Source organism: Sphaeramia orbicularis, chromosome 8, assembly GCF_902148855.1.
Source record: "Sphaeramia orbicularis chromosome 8, fSphaOr1.1, whole genome shotgun sequence".
Classification (NCBI taxonomy): domain Eukaryota; kingdom Metazoa; phylum Chordata; class Actinopteri; order Kurtiformes; family Apogonidae; genus Sphaeramia; species Sphaeramia orbicularis.
In genome coordinates this window covers 25,848,640-25,866,475 of record NC_043964.1, presented here as the reverse complement: position 1 = coordinate 25,866,475, position 17,836 = coordinate 25,848,640, and the positions used below count along the sequence as shown (strand labels likewise).

At 37.5% G+C, this 17,836-nt stretch overlaps 1 protein-coding gene across 1 annotated transcript in view; it reads right to left on the bottom strand.

Moving 5' to 3' along the window:
- LOC115423903 (RNA binding protein fox-1 homolog 3-like) overlaps window positions 1-17,836 on the bottom strand; it is a 716,495-nt gene that overhangs the window by 626,053 nt on the left and 72,606 nt on the right. The window contains exon 2 of the mRNA XM_030140918.1: window positions 123-245. The gene's annotated coding sequence lies outside the window, so the exon portion shown is untranslated. The remainder of the gene's footprint in view (window positions 1-122; window positions 246-17,836) is intronic.

The following is a 17,836-nucleotide window of genomic DNA, read 5'->3' as shown; positions in this document are numbered from 1 at the left end:
TTACCAACAAATGACAAAAAGGGCTATTCGGAACCAATTCTGAGGATAACTGACCGTGCTATGTCCTCGCAGCAGGTGGTTATTCATAATACAGCAGGTGATTCATATGAATTATTTCCTACCTGTCATTCACTTTGCTCTGCTGCCTCAGTGTGTCCTAGTAATTGTAGTCCTGTAGATTTCACTTTGGCACCAACGGCGGGAGTCTTGGCTGACCTTCCTGGACTCTTCCTTCAAGCAATTATCTGTAGAGGATTCAGAAAAGAGAGAGCAAGAAAGTGTAAATATTCTGTAGAGGGAATCCCGACATGGGTGTACAAAGGAGGTAAAACAAAGTTAATATTGGATGCCATGGGTTAGCTTGGATCCCTAACCTTTTAATATACTTGGACCTGAGCACATCTCCACATGCATTACCATCCTGTTCATGGCATCAAGTGCATAGTCCTGCCCATTACATAACAAAACACAAATATTGGAACAATTTATCTTATTATGGTTAGAAACATTAGGTGGGTTTCTAACCAAATATACAGTAAATTTTAGATATCAAACTGGAAGAAAAATCCAAGGCACTCTCTTTAAACATTAAAATGCCTTTATTAACATGGCACAGTCATATGTAGACCCAAAAAACACTTCAACACATTTCGGCTTCAAACCTTCAGCAGGAAGTCAAACAATAGAGTAAATTTTACCTGAATTTTCAGAAAATACGTATTTGGGCCAGTGCTAATATTAGTCACAGTCATACCGCCAAACACAAGAAATGTGCTCTTCATAAGGTAGGTAGAAAAATAATACACATATCTATTATATTCTATTTTATTCTCTTTTTCTATTATCTATTGTACTTTCATTGAGTTACGTTTTTTTCATCTACATCTGACCTAAATAATGAGCTCAAATACCAATTCATTTTGAAAGGTTTTAACCCTTTAAATGCCAGGTTTTTGTCATGAGTTTGCCATTATTTGGATAAAAAAAAGAAAAAAACATATTTTCAATTCATTTCACATTCCTGTGCAACATTTCTTTTTTCCATGTGTAATTTTTAACACTTCAACAACACTTCAATTATGGTGCAATCAAAACAGTCAATAATTTTTCAACTATATATCTTCTTCAGTTTCTTGTTTGATAAGCACATACAAACCTCTACAAGAGTAGAAACTGTTGGAAATGCAGCAAAAATAAAGAACAAAGCTAGCAATTGACTTGCTAGCATAGCAATATCAATGCACCACTCTCTGTAAAACAGCCTAATTAACTATTTAACATCCATTCTTTTCATGTTAAACAGTTAATCAGGGAATTACAAAAGAAGAAGCATAAGGCCAATATGCCTGTATGAAACAATCAAGGTGTGATTGAAGTGTTCAGCTTTAATTCAAGAGGTTTAACAAAAATAGTACATCAGCCATTTAGGAATTACAACTGTTTTAACCATAGCCCTTCCATTTTCTCAAAAGTAATTGGACAAACTAACATCGTTACATGGATACAGATTAACTTTACTGATCCCTAAGGTCATCCTATATGGATTATAAACACAAGAATTGCTTTTTCTGTGGAAAACTGTGTCACTGTCCATGTACTTAGATACTTGACTGTACATATTCTATCTTAAGAATAAGGCTTTCAATGTAGATTTTATTAGTACAGTTGTGGCTGCAAGTCTTGAGAATGACACAAATGGATTATTCCCTTAAATGTGATGTATAAAATAATTGAAACCTACATTACAAAATACCTCTAAGTGTTCCTGAATATAAAATGTAAAAAAGAAACGCAGGCACCAAATTTGGAGAAAAAACAAAAGTGTGTGTCAGCCCCAAAACTTTTGGCCATGACTGTACTAAAGTATACTCACTATAAGTATTTGTACTTTTACTCAAGTACTTTTACTGAGACTTCTAACTCCGGTGAACTTGACTAAGACCAGTTCAACAGTCATCTACCCCATAATGAAATATTTCTCACTATTTAACTCAGCATGTGGTGATGTCATCATTTCCTGTTTGTTGTTATTATGTATATGAGTCTCCACTATATTTAGGAAAATGTACAACTGATCTTTGACCTTACCAACACAGTGAAGCTGTTAAATCTATCTCCACTCTTTTCCGCGCCACCAGACTCCTTTAACAAAAGCAGTAGTTTTACCTCAAAGCCTTGCACCATTAACCCTAATAATATGTTACATTTGTTCAGCGCTTTCACTTCTCAAACACAGGTAAAACACTGACTATGGACCTCATGCGATCCAGCTTTTACAAACCCAAACCAACCCTTTAATGTGTCGGGATTATGCTTTTTGTAAAATATCACCAAAAGCATCAAACAGCAGTCGAACACATCGGCTCCCACCTTCCCAACACTGTTTCTACCTGATAAAACCGCTCAACACCCCTGGCAATACATGTGTTGTTATGCCCCGGCCCATAAAAAACACACAAATATATCATAATCTGTTTGCAAATGATGTGATACAGCACCACGCTTTGGTATTTTCCACATATGCTTATTCAATATCCCAGCGATAAAACCAGCAGGACCTCAATTTGCCTTCGAACGTTTAATCTCCAAAAGAAAACACTTCCACACAAAGCAGCGAGAAGCTAAGTAACAGTACAGGGTCATTTGGCACCAATGAAGTATTGGTAAAATGAGTTTCCATGGAGACTAATATGCTCGTGACTAAAGACACATAGAGTGGCATTTTGGAACGAGTGAAGCAAACTGTGGGGCACAAAGATAACAAGCTTAGACAAAGACACATAATGCCAACACAAGTCTCACCACAGAGATTTAACCTGTAATCAACATGAACAGAAGCTCCAAAAATAAATGTTTAGAGACTGAAAACACTGAATCTGAATGCACCGACCAGACAAAGGCTGAATTTGGTGATGCAGAGGACACCTTTGTGGCGTTTTACCAGCCCTTCATCGGACACGCTCTGCAGAACGCCAAAATACACATCATTAAATCCTACAAGTTCATCTTTTGTTTTCTGTTCACTCTATTATCGTTCCTTCTCATACAAATCAACACAAATTATGAATTCATTATTGTGTTTACGCCCTGAAAGTAAAGAAAACTGGATTATAAGATGACAAACCCGCTCTGCAGCATATCCACCATTCTTATAATTACACTACAATAAAAGAAACTGCAGCGATTCAACGCAAATGATGCATGCATTTCATCTGGATATTGCAGGAGGTCATATAGGAAAAGCAGCAGAGGAGGTAATCAATGCCACCAAGGTTATTATACTAACACAATAATGAAAACTAGATGTGAAAAATCCTTTTAATGAACTAAAATAAACATGAAAAACAGGCTGTAGGAAGAAATCACTACTGAAACAGTGTTGTGAACATTTGTGTTGCACAATGAATGGATTGAAAGTCTGCAAAAACACCCTGAATATGGAAAGTTCTGACAAAGATGAAGATTGAATTAAAAAAAGTGAAAAATGCTCAGTTGTACCAGATGTGAACCACATTCTTTGTATGAGACTGGTCTCCCGAAAAACAGAACTAAACCTTGACAGTGAACCCGTTCTCTGGTTGACATGACGACCCGGTTCAGGTTTGAGTCGTGTGTGGATGTAAAGTCGATTCAGATTGTGATAATGCACAGCGGTGATTCTGCTCTTCAGTTGCCTATAAAACAGACATAACACCATAAAGCGTCTTCAGAGGTGACCTTTGTTGTGAAGAGCTGCCGTGTGACATGCTGTGAATTAACCAACATCAACGCTCCACAAATTTATGTCTTTGCGCGGCGTGACCTCTAAGTCAACACTATGTTGAGAACAACCGTAACGATTGTAAGGAAAACAGACAGTGCACACACAGCAATAAACGTACACCACTGCTCGCCAACTGCCGCGCTGTGATGTGCATCTGCCGGCGAAAACAACGGCCGCTGTCATTGGTTACAAGGTGAGACCCCTCCAACATATCGACGCCATCGAGTTGGGATTTTTTGCTTATCAATGCAATATCAAGTCACCTTGTTCTTTTATTTTTAATCAAAAGTCAACGGCGCTATCTAACCCTGATACGGAGCCAATTAAATCCTTGTCTCAATCCGGGGCACGATGGAGCGCATTTTTAATTCAGTCGATTCAACCTTTAACTCGGCGAAGCTGTTGGCGTGAAACTTTTCAGACATCTGTTTGGATAAATGATCAGACCAATCTGCAAACATCAGCCGGGTAAAAGGAAAATAGAACCACAGGTGAACACAGACAGAAGGTATGGATTAATTACATATATTTGTATATTTACACACTTTAAATTAATGGTAGATTATTTACAGAAGAATTAGAAAGGGTCAGAAATTGTTTAAAGCATTGAAGAAATACTTCATTTAAGGGTCTATATGTAGTATTTCTACTTATAAATATTAACAAATGACCTAAAATTATAATTATGCTTATAATAAAGATCTGTGAAGTTCTGCCAAAGATGCCAATGTATTGGATTAAAGAGATATGAAGTGACTTTATTTCCATTGATGGTCTGGGGGATTTATGTGACCACTAGAGGGAGTTGTGAGTCTCTCTGCCAGCCAAGGCCAAACTGAGGATGAGAACCAGAAAGAAACTGTCAGTCAAAGAACAGAAGTGATTAAGTATAGAATCATTGTTTTCTCCACTGGACACAGCTGAAAATGAAAAGAATGGAGTTTAAAGGGGAAATATCTGTGTTTCTTCTACACCAGTGAGTTTGATTCTGAGGTTATGAAGGTATAAAGTTATTATGGGATGTTCTTATCTTTGCTAAATCACTGTTTGTTAATCCATTTGTGCTGGGTCAAATGTTAAATGCTAAAAAATGTCAATGTGCCTTTTATTCTCACTTCAGTGAAAGGTGCTGGTGTTGTAATGTGCTGATTTTAGAGGCTGCATCAGAATTTTAAATATACTAAAATGAACAACTTTTGAAATCTAAGTTAATACAAATTTGAAAAATAATATGATCTTTCATAATATAAAAAGTGTGCATAATATGCTCACTTTAAGGTTGACAATAAATATAAGCATCAGTTTAAGACCTGGTCACACATTTCTGTCTATAATGTGTTCTTTTTCAGGCTTGTTTTCCTGCTTTCCCACATCACATTTTGTCAGTTTCCGTTAACAATAATAACCTTGACACAAACTAAGATTTAGGACCATGAGCCTCTGTTTTATCACCGGATTGAGGGAGAAGGTGAAGCTATTGACACATAGAGGTACCGCTAAGCCACTTCACATCCCAATCGATCACAGGTCCACTCCACTACGAGTGGCATTCCTCTTATAAACTCGGATTTTCTGTGGCTGTGCTGACTTTCAGGATCCTCCTTCGGTATCTTCGGCTTCACGGCGCTTTTGTCCTCATCCTTTGTTCCTCAATCAGTCGGTTTGTTTCTAGCTTGGTGTTTGGCGGTTGCAGAAGCAGGAAACAGATGGCTGGCTATTTCTGGGACGTACTACAGAGTGTCCAGCTCAAATAAAGTGTGCTTTCACAGGATCTAAGTGGTTTTTTTTTTCCTTTTTTTACGCCTGTGTGGGGAACTTCATAAAGTATTGGACCAAGAACTTGTAAATGGCCCGTGATGATGAGCTTATAAAGGAAGGTTTTTAAGGTATTTGAGATTATTTTAGTGAATTCCACTGAATGTGTCCCTTCGTACTTTCTTTAACTCCACTAATCCGTCCCTGGAGGATACCTATTAACCTGGACCAACTCTCTGCCCTTCCTGATGAGGCTGCAGACAGGCCTCCTCTATTTGCTTTCCTGATCTCTGTCACTCAAACGGTCACATAATTATTGTGTGTCTTCACAGGTTACACAGCGGATATTAGCTGCATTGTAAGCAGACGTTAATTACACCGGCGAGCAGACCGAGCTAATAAGGCTGCATTAAAAAAGCGGTTTCCATGGAGCCCTGTTTATAGGTATTTACGCTGTTGGATGTAAATAAAATCACACAATGATAAGCCGGTTCGTGACGGGCCGTTTGACAGGCGGCGTTGACAGTCCGAAATTGCATTAATCCTTATCTGTTCATTATAAAATTTGCGAGTCTGTGTGTAGCAATGCCTTATCGAGGTGTAGTCGTAGTCCGCCCACTGAATCTGAATTGATTTCTATCTTTCTGGCGAATCCATTGCAGATTCCCCTCATGGTCGGCGATGCAGGAGGCGGCGGCTGGCGCTCACAGGTCAAGTCAGATTCATCTCAGGCGATCTGATCAGCCCATCCCTGAGCCGAGCAACGTGTGAGAAATAGCACATTTTAGATTACAGCACTCCCCCTAAAAGCCTTCAGCTGTAGTGCATGGCGTCTTTCAATGCTTTGAAACAGAGCATTCATTTCATCTCTGGGTGCTTCCTTTAAAGGCTATCCCATAAGGTCCTATCACGAGGAGGTTCAAGGGCACAATAAATCAGCGATGACACGTCCCATCGTTGTTATGTAGGGCGCAGAGGTCTCCTGTCTCCAGCTCCGGCTCAGGTTGAGAGATCCCCTTTGTGTCTGAAGCCAGATCGTATTAACAGCCCGGCTCATTACATTAATAGCCACCGCCGCAACATGAAAAACGCCGTTCCTTCAGCCGAGAGGTTACAATGCAAACAGGCCTGACAGCGGAAAAAGCATCAGACTATTATTAAACATAAATCCATAAGTGACACACATGGTCCATACGGGGGTATATTTAGAGCAGAGTCCGGAGTATTTCTGTCAGATCCATTAACGCTGGATACAAGATAAACCTGTTTAGAGTTAAATGAAACACTGATGGTAAACAGTAGATAATAAAAGACGACCGGACCACTTCCTGCTGGATCAGGTGTTGGAAATTCTGCCCCTGGTTTCCCAGCGGTGGTCTGATTGGGGTCAAATAAAGAGAAATAACAGGAATATAATCTCTAAGACAGGGGTGTCAAACATGCAGCCTGTGGGCCGAAACCGGCCCACCAAAGGGTCCAATCCGGCCTGTGAGATGAATGTGTGAAACAGAAAATATTGACAGTTAATGTTGTCAGAATCATTTTACTTCAGGTTGCACATACAGACCAATAGAGAAGTGAGCTAGCATTTTTTCACATTAGTTCACCTGTAGTTCCTCTCCTTTTGTCCAAATATGGTCATTTCCAGTTCCAAAAAGGCCAACATGATAACTGTAATGCAAATATTGGATGAGGTTTACAGTTTACTGAGTCAGTAAACTAACGTTTGGCAATAGCATTAGACCCATCACACTCCTGCAAGGCCCTGCCCCTTTGACCCAAATACGGTCACTTCTGGTTCCAAAAATCCCAACAACAACAAAACCCAACAAGGCCATGACCAAACCACAAACTACTGCATCAAAATGAAAAAAACAAAAACCAATGGGTGATGTCATGGATCATCTGTTCACTAATTATACACAGTGTTTACCGCCCACGTGAAGAGGAAAGTTTATCTCCCATTTATTTACATGTTTCAGGGCTCAATTTGTAAGACTTGCACATGCATATGTATTATATATTATATGCTATAATGAACTGATATTTAATCTGAACATTAGTATTAGACAAAATCAGCCTAACTGACTGGAATCAACAAATACAAAATGTAATTTCATCAACAGCAGAGGCTGTTGTGTTTCATTAGACTTAAAAGCAGTTAATATTTTATTTATTGTTGTTTTAAACATTGGCATTGGCCTAAATTTTACAGCTGTTATTACTATTCTCCATATGTTTGTGTTGCCAGTTGATGCTAAATCCATTTTTAAGATAAATAACCCAAAGTGTAGAGACAAGACAAGACCAACTTCCAGAGCGAAAGAGCCGGAAACAGGTATGTTTCATTAGGGATATTTGTGAGAGATTGTTTAATCTGTACATTGTATATTTGAGCAGTTTGATGGTGGTGGAGATTGATGTGCAGTTAAACTGAATAAATTAGAACCAGAATGGTGTCTCGAGTTTCCCCAGAGGCAGAGACAATATCAATAAATTATCTCTTGACTGTGTTTCAGAATGACACAAAAATCATAAAAATATGCATCGTGGCTAAAATACTGTTGTATTACTGTTATTACTTCTGTGTCTCTGTGACATTTATTCAGTTCAGACCATTATACTGAAAAAATTCATGGATTTGAACCAAGGTGATAGGTGATATATTAAATTAATCCCAATCATTTGAGGTTGAGGTTTTGGAATTAAGTGAAAAATGCGTAACATGACACTTCTTAGGCAACAAAACCCAAAATACAACATTGTTTATTCATTGGAGATGTGTTTATCCAGTCACCACATACTTGTAGTGGTTTATTTAAGCAAAAACTACATTTATTATTTAATAAATAGTCTGTGTAAATACTGCCTTTTTTCAAAATTATGGTTGTTTCAATAAGGATCTTCCTCTTTTTTAAATCATGTTTTGTCTTGAGCTCATAGAGCATTGATTAAAGAATATTATCTGTAAGATTTTGTTTTTTCAATGTACAAATGTTAGACCTGGAAATAAAAGAGCGATGATAAATATCTGATAGGAAATATCTGATGGGGCCAGGCCTTCGTAGCAGGTCAGGTGTCTAAAGTCTGCCCTAAGACCCCTGCCACATGTCTGTTCTCGTTGTTGTCAAATAAAGCAAAAATGACAGAAATATAATCTTCAGAAAGCGTCGAGGCTGCAGATGCTGCGCAGCTCGGTGCCCTTCATTGTTATGAATCGCAGGAATGCTTGTGGCAGCTCTACTGGATCAGCACAATTTGGAAATTCTTCAAAAGCTGCATCTCTTCTAACCTTCCCCACCTCTCCAGCACCTTCCCCACCTACCCCAGCACCAGGGGATCTGTCACAAATCAAGCATGGGAAGGTCAATAAAAGCAAACCATGCCAGACTCTCTGACTGACACATCAAAAGTTCCCCCAACAGCGTTCAACACTCTGCCTTCCTTCCCTTCCGACCAATTTAGCGGAGTCCGAGGGGAGCCCCCTAATCCATGCCTCTGAAAGTGCGCTTAATCAACCTCTGATTAAGAAAGAGCACGCCGAGGTGTCCGGCAACATCTTCACTGCCCACATCCTCTTCCTCACGTCAAATACAACACAAGGAAACAGGGCTTATTTGTCCTCCCGGTCCCTGACGTCCCCCCTCAAACGTCTCCTCGGCTATAAGTCCCTCATTCATTTCACATCCGTCGACACTAAACACAAAGCAAACATTTAGTTCCTTCTAATTTCTTCCCTCTTCCCTGCCTCTCCCTCCTTTGTCTTTTTTCTGTTGTTGTTATGAGAGTCCCCCGGGTGTCCAGGAATGAATTAAACATCAGTGTGTTGGTAGGAAGGGCACAGCTTCGCCTCAAACCGTGGAATGCAGAGCGTTGTTTGAGAGGAAAGCGATGGTGGAGGTGACAGAGGAGGCGCTGCTCGCCACGAGGACGTCCAACCATTAGGGAAACACTTTGACCTCTAACATCTGACCGCCTTCATGCATAGTCATTTTTCCTCTCTGTGTAATCGGGGGTTTTCCTTTTTCTAAAACAAGGAGTCCGTGTTTTGCATGTATTTATTCTCCAGCTGCTGCGTGGGAATGGAAAGCAGGCAAAAAATCTGCAAATATCTGAGCAGCATCTATGAAAAGCAGGTATATTGAATCCAAATGTGATATAATTAAGCCCATCTGCTGCAGCGTCTTTACAGGTTGTAGGTTTGCTCACATTGTTCGGCTGGTTCACATGCACAAAAATAAATGGTCACAGTCCTGAAATGACCCACATGTGCAGAAGTACGATAAAAAAGACAACACATAGAAGCAGGAGCCTGGTTAGTCAGTGTATTTGTGCTTTGGATCTATTTTCAATGCCCTCGGTGCTATTACATCATCATCTTTTGACATGTCGGTAGATGTTGGACAGGCAAGACATGGACCAGGTGATGATGTTAAGTAGCAAAATCTGAGAAATTTATGAAAAAGACCAGGGTTCATGTGCGGTTTCATGTGTCTTTCTTTGTTGTTTCTACCCCTTACAATGTTGTTTTTGTGCCTAAACCTCCAGACATCAGGCAAAAAATTATGCACATAGAAAAAATATCAGTATGTAATAAGATGGGAGTGAAAACATGGAGGAAGCTTCATTTTCATCTATAAGTTGAAGTGGAAAAGAGTGACATCATCAGCAAACAATATGAGAATGAGAAGGAAGTTGTGCAGATAACTAATCACAATCTCCATGATTAGAATTATGCACAACTATATGCACAACTTCCTACTTCGTCATCGTTTGCTGATGATGTTGCTCTTTCACATGCACAGTAGTAATACAAGTGCAATAAAAAAAAGACATCACATGGACGCTGTAGCCTGGTTTCATTCAACATATTTGTAACTGGGATCTATTTTCAACACCCTCTGTGGTATTATATCATCATCTTTTGACATGACAGATGGAAGTCTGTAGATGTTGGACAGGGGCAACATGGACCAGGTGATGATGTTAAGCAACAAAAACAGGTTCGTATCCAGTTTCATGCATCTTTCTCCATTGCTTTCCACACCCTGATGCTTTTTCTACCCCTAAGTTGTTTTTGTGCCTAAACCTCCAGACGTCAGGCAGAAAACCATGGATGTGGAAAAATGAAGAATTAGTATGTGATGGGATGGGACATGGGAATGATAATATAGAGGAAACTTCACTTGCATCTAAAAATTGAAGTGAAAAAAGAGTGATGTCATCTGCAAATGATATGAGAATGGGGAGGAAGTTGTGGACATTTCTAATCATGGTCCATTCTGGAGCTATCATGGCGTCACCTAAAACTCCAGGATGGAAAGGGAGACTTCAGGAAGGCTTTTACTGCCCCCCCCCAATTTTCCAATAAATTCTAATGTAACACATTTATCTCACCACTGTTTGCATCATCTTCCACATACTCTGATGAGGTGTAAAACATGTGAGCCAATGATCTATTAATGTAATGATGACAAAGAATCACAGTCATTTTAGATGAAAACAAGACGACATTCTGCTTCTTCCACTGTCCATTAGTCATATACAATGTAGCCTACAGCACCACCTACTAGGGCTGTGCAATTAATCGAAATTCAATTACGATTTCGATTATTACACGCAACGATTACAAAAATTATGTAATCGAGAAAAAACAATTATTAATTTTGAGTCATTTTAATTCACGCGCACGCAAGCTACCATGAGCTGCTCTGCCCCGCCCCCCTCTAAGCTACTGCTGCCAGCTAGCCGGCAGGTCCACCCCAAGAGGTAAGTTGGACCTAGCGGTCTGGAAAAATAGCAGGAGAATCACAGCAGAAGTGCTTGGTAAACAAAAAAGGCAAGTCAAATTCAATTGTATGGAATCACTTTGGGTTTGATGAAGAGGACGAAGAGCAAAAACACATCACGTGCAAAAAGTGTTTCGTAGTTGTGTCCACACCGACCGATAACACAACAAACCTTTTTAACCATCTAAAGTTTAACCACCGCCACCTTTATCATATTCTTTATCTTATGAAAAACTAAAACGCATAAAAAAAACTTTGTCCGCAATGCAATCTTCAGTCTCTGAATCTCTTTACGCTGCAACTCCCGTATTAACCTAACCCTAACCCGTATAACCCTAACGTGCGTATTCTATAGGGTGTCCCATAAGTCTCCATACATAGGAAAAATAAACGTTTCTTGACATAAACCATTTTTATTTATATAATATGCTCTATATGACTGCCATTTTGTCGGGAACACATTTCAATGCGTGTCCTCCACTGCTGAAGAACTATAAAGAAGAAATATAAAGAAATACATGTTAGAACCATATGTATTATGTCTCCTATGTATGGAGACTTATGGGACATCCTGTAGATGGCTGATGTATACAGAAGGCCTGAACTGAAACCTCACAGCACGCCACTGAATTTACTATGTTTCATACTACATTGAACATACTTGAATTTATAATTTGCACTTTACGTGAGGTTTTTTTTTTTTTATTGCTACAGTTCTATGGCAAGTCTATAGCAGTTTAATTACAGTGCACTATTTGTTTACAAAAGGAAACATACTTGAATTTACAGTACACTTATTTGATTTCAAAGATTTTTTTGTTTCGTACAAAAGTGAAAATACTTTGTTTTAGTGGTTAAAAGCTTTATTTATGTTTAAAGAGTATATTTTACATTGTTTTGCAAGAAAAAAATAAACAACTTTAAGGTTAACAAATAATCGTTTTTAATAATCGTGATTTCAATTATTGCTAAAATAATCGTGATTTTTTTTTTTTCTATAATCGAGCAGCCCTACCACCTACTGGAGAAAAAAAACACATCTTATTTTAACGCTCAATGACTTAAATAACCACCGTTGACCAAGACCATATACTGACCTAAAATATTTAATAACTGTTGATCCAATAATCCTATCAATACATGTAAATAACTGGTGTAAAATGTAGTATGTCATTTTTTCATTTGGATGTTTAGAGGCTCTGTAGTGAACGTGGAAACACCATCATCTTCTACAACACTGACCCACCAGAAACACCCACTGAGTTTAATAAAGGACGGTGGATGTTCAGTTAGTGATATATTTTGCTGAAAAACTGACTTTTTCTTCAGTTTTGATATAATGGCCTTTGAATTTATAATGAACATCTATATCATCAGTGCTTCATATATATAGGAAAATACTTGATTTTGACTGAAAAGGTGCAAAAGGCAGAGTATATATTTCAATAAATGGCGATAAATCATTTTTTTCAGGTTAGAAGTCACCACACAAATAGTTCTAGGTTTTTAAAGGTTCATTTCTCCAAACCACTGAAATGTAATTTACATAATTTGCTTATTGCATAATGAACACACTTTATTTATAATATATCTTCCTAATTTTAACCACAGTGATCACAAACCAATTGTAAATATTCTACACAATGCAACAACAATAAAGCAGTGAATCAGAAAAAAATCTTTTCACAGCAGTTATTTTCTAAAGTATAAATTAACACAAATATTCCTTTGCATGACTGTAATTTTCAGTGAATGGAGCTTCAAGTTACACTTCATCCTGCTCTAGTTGTTCAGGTTATCAGCTGGATGTAAATACTCACTGCCCAAACATTGACAAACGCAATTAAATTCTATACAAAGAAAATCCTACATAGTGTAGTTTTAACTTATTGATCTAGAGCAATCCATGTATCTGATTTAAGATGACGTATGCAACTGATTAGATCTCCTTCCAGCATGTAATTTTTGACAGTGTCTGAAAAAAACAAACACAAAAAAAAAATCCCACATTCAGACTCATTATCTGAGACACACATAAACAAAATGCACCATCCCTCAGTGTGGATTTTCATTCCAAGTACCTAAAACCCAAATGAAGACATATGTGATCATTCCCACGTCTCTAAAACACGACTCCAACCTGCAGGGACTGAATGATAACCAGAATAATAGATACTGAGTGAAAACAAACTCCCTCCTGCAGCAGCGTTTTTCAGACGAGTTAATGTTCGTGTCAGGAAAAGGAATATGCAAAGTTGTTTATTTCTTCAACTCATAATTCAATTTGCACATTTACTTGCGGTAAGTAAAGTAAGTTTTGGCTTTTTTCAAAATTTGAAATTAAGTGTCTTGATTTGAAACAGCATGATGGAACATTATTTCTTTTTTTTTTTTTTTTTTTATTTTTAAGTATAGCTGTGAAACTTGTCCCCTACAGAGGACAAAAACACATCGCTGGGTCTCAGGAGGATAAAATTCAGGATATTCTCTCATGACATTGCACTTCTAAACTAAAAAAATCACTTAAATGAGTGAAGATACTTGATTAAACCACGAATGGAAACACAACAGAGACGAGTCAGATGGCTTCTCTGAAAGGTCATCACATGATAGATGGTCTTCAATAAAACAAAATTCATCCACGCTCTGTTATTTAAGCACAAAAGACAGAGAATATAGTGTTTTCCATCTGCTGTCAGGTCTAAAAATAGAAAAAAAAAAAAAGCCTTCAATTTAATTAGTGTGACATATGATGGAGATTTATTCTACTTTTCTACTTGCTGGCATTCACTCAGTGGTGATGATTCCACACTTTTATCACATTTTGTTTTATCTCTGGGAAAAATTAAGCAGGACGTTAAAAGAAGGCGAGCAAATGTAAAGTGTTTTAGACATTTACACAAACTTACAGCAAATAACATTTATATTTATGTTTACGGTTTTATGATTGGAATTGTAGAATGGTATGTCTCTAATATTATGGAATGTGGGTTTTTAAATGCTAATGCAAGTTTCAACAGAAAAATGAAGGCAAACATCTGATGAAGAGTCAGAATTTGCAAAATGCAAGATAGGATAAAGAAGAATATTGGACATATTGTTATTATTTTATTATAAATTGCTAACTCAGTGCCACTAAAAACCTATGCATTTGTATCATCTGATAAATACAGCTATTAATCATTATTTAAGCACCAAAAGGATGATATATAACGTTATCATTAATGAAATCATCTTGACAGGTTCTCTAGTTTCAGTTTCGATTTCTGCTCCAAAACAAGTGGATTTTTCCTGAGGTATAAAACGTACAAATGTTTAAGCAGCAGATGTGAAGCGTTTCAAGGTGAAATATCGGATTTTTTTTTTTTTCCCCCTCTAAGTTGATTATCCAGGAAAGAGAAATGAGCCTCATATTTCAAGGCAGAGTTCAGTGAACTGTGGTCATGTGATTAATACCCTTGTCTGAGACGTTGCCAAAGAGCTAATGCCTGGCGTTGGGTTTACAATAACAACAGATTTGAGTTGCATATACGGTCAAAACAAGAACACAAAGTCAAAAGCTTTTCCAGAGCGAGAACAGACTCAGGAACAGTGTGGGTTAAAGGAAGCATCTATCTCCTCAGTACAACTCCTCTGTCAAATATCTCTGCTATTTCAGAGCAACTTTGATCAACAAAGTACTGCGCTCATCCACAGCAACACCCACATGAAACGCACAAACAGCCGGGGTTGTGTAATCTCTTTTGCATCACATATAACAGTAGAAGACTCGGCCCTACTCTCAGCACTTAGCAACAGAGAACATGCGAAGCGCTGATGGTGCTGACCCGCAGGAAAAGGTGGCGTGTCGATCCTGAACTCCAGCTCCTCACCACCACTGGATTGCGGCTGAGGTCGGTAAACAGCCAAACGGGTAAACAGTCAAAACAGAAAATGAAAAAATATGATATGAAAAAGGTGAGGAGGGGTTATCAAAGTGCACCCAAAACAAGCACTGAGGAAGAGGGTGTCAATCAAGTGCATTCTGCAAGACGCCCACGCAAACCCCAAAAGATGCTTAATTAGTTAAAATATTAACTAAACCTGAGTGGGAGGATGGAGGATGAGGCGGAGAAAGGTTTGGTTCATGTGAGAAGAGACAAGACGGACGATCACCCAGGTGATTTCACTGTCACAGGTAGAGACGAGACAATGTGAGATTTGGTGAAACTTCACACTAAGAACCATAGAACCACTCCTCCAGAGCATATATTTACATTTTAAGATTTTACATATGTATATAAAGCTTTTATTATTAGTTTTATTATTATTTTTTATATATTGTTAGCCTCATAGCATAATTGCTTTAGTCATATTTGTTAGCAAATTGTGATATGTGCATAATTTTACTCTCCTAACACTGTTGCTTAATTATAAGGAGAAATCACAATTTGGCCAAAAATATGACTAAGGCAATTATGCTATGAGGCTAACAATATATAAAAATAATAACAGAACTAATAATAAAAGTTTTATATCTTGTATCTTGGCTTTTTTTCTTTTCTTTTTTTTTTTTTTTTTACATCAATTCAACCCTAATATCTTCCATTATTATTATTATTATTATTATTATTATTATTATTATTAACTTTTATTTAACTAAGAACAAAAGGCTTATTGAGATTAAAATTCTCTTTCCCAGAGTGTTGTGGTGAAGACAGCAGCAGCAGAAGTTCCAGAAAACAGAAGTTTCATCCATACATCCACAATAAAAATGTACATAAAACAGTCAAACTCAGTTCTAAAACCATACATAAAACACCAACAGTAACCTAAAAGGTACTAAAAGTACACAACAGTGTTCCTTAAAAGCATCTCAAAGCTGAACCTGACTCAATCAGTTTGAAAAGCGTCTACATCCAGATTGATCTTTTTCCCATTCATTTAAAATGACTTTGAATGTTTTTAAAGAGACCAGCTCCTACATTTTTAGCTCCTTCTGTGCGTTGTTCCAGGCAGTGGGAGCAGAAAATTAAAAATACATGTAAAATACATATGTAATAAGTCGAGACTAAATAAATAAATTGCTAAAAAGTGCAACGAGCCACAAAAAAATCTGCGCTGTAGCGACACTATAACTTAAGATAAGAGATGAGATATGACTATTGATGTCCCTGTGGGGAAATTGCAGTGTTGACAGCAGGAAAATACAGAAAAAAACAGACAGACAGAACATGTAAGAGTCAAACAGGAAATATAAATGAGTATCTGCTATTATAAGATTTTTTCCTGTAAATGCATATTATTTACATGTTTGCAGTATAGTTGCACATGTTAGTATTGAACTTCGACCAATACTGGTTTTTAATAGTTGATACCAACTCGATAATCAGTATTTAATGGGGTTATCAAAAGCAAAAGAGGACTATAAGACGAACTCACTAACAATAAACGTGCAGCATTTGTGTCTGTAATCAACTCCATTTAAAGCACATGATCAACAAAAGCTGCTAATGATATGCTACTGCATACACAACCATAAACTTCTGCACCTGAGTGAAGTTGTTATTGGTTTGCAATGTGTTTCAGGTGTGTTTTAGCATTTTAGACACAGATTGGTCCATAAAGTAAATCTACCTCCCACAAAACAAGTGTCACAGTCAGGTGACAATCTGGGATTTAACGAAACTTCACACAAAGTGAACGTAAAACCCTTTTCTACCACTTTACCTCAGTTTCACCTCAGGTTTCCTGGTCTTCCTTGTGCTTCCTTTTAGGGTGACAATTTAACATCTGTCCAGGGACTGCAGATGAAAAATAGACATTAGACTAACTCTGGTGCATTTACAGCAATGTGAATTAATGGACAATGTCCCTGTTAAATAAACCAATAAAATAAAGAAATTAAATTAAATAAAAGTTAAACACATTTACACAAACTTACAGTAAATAACACACACATATATATATATATATATATATATATATATATATATATATATATATATATATATATATATATATGTACACACACACACACACACACACACACATACAGGGTGGGGAAGCAAAATTTTGAGGCAGGGATTGAAAGACAGTGTATGACCAATTAGTTTATTGAAAGTCATGAGAATTTATTTGCCACAAGAAAATGTACATAATAGAAAATGTTTTTATTCTGTGTGTCCTCCTTCTTTCTCAATAACTGCCTTCACATACTTCCTGAAACTTGCACAAGTGTTCCTCAAATATTCGGGTGACAACTTCCCCCATTCTTCTTTAATAGTATCTTCCAGACTTTCTCGTAATAGTTTTGCTCATAGTCATTCTCTTCTTTACATTATAAACAGTCTTTATGGACACTCCAACTATTTTTGAAATCTCCTTTGGTGTGACGAGTGCATTCAGCAAATCACACACTCTTTGACGTTTGCTTTCCTGATTACTCATATGGGCAAAAGTTTCTGCAAAGGTATGGATAATAGTGTTAGGTATGATTATGACACCAATATATGTTTGGTTTCAAAACAATTGACGTAGTGCCTGCTGA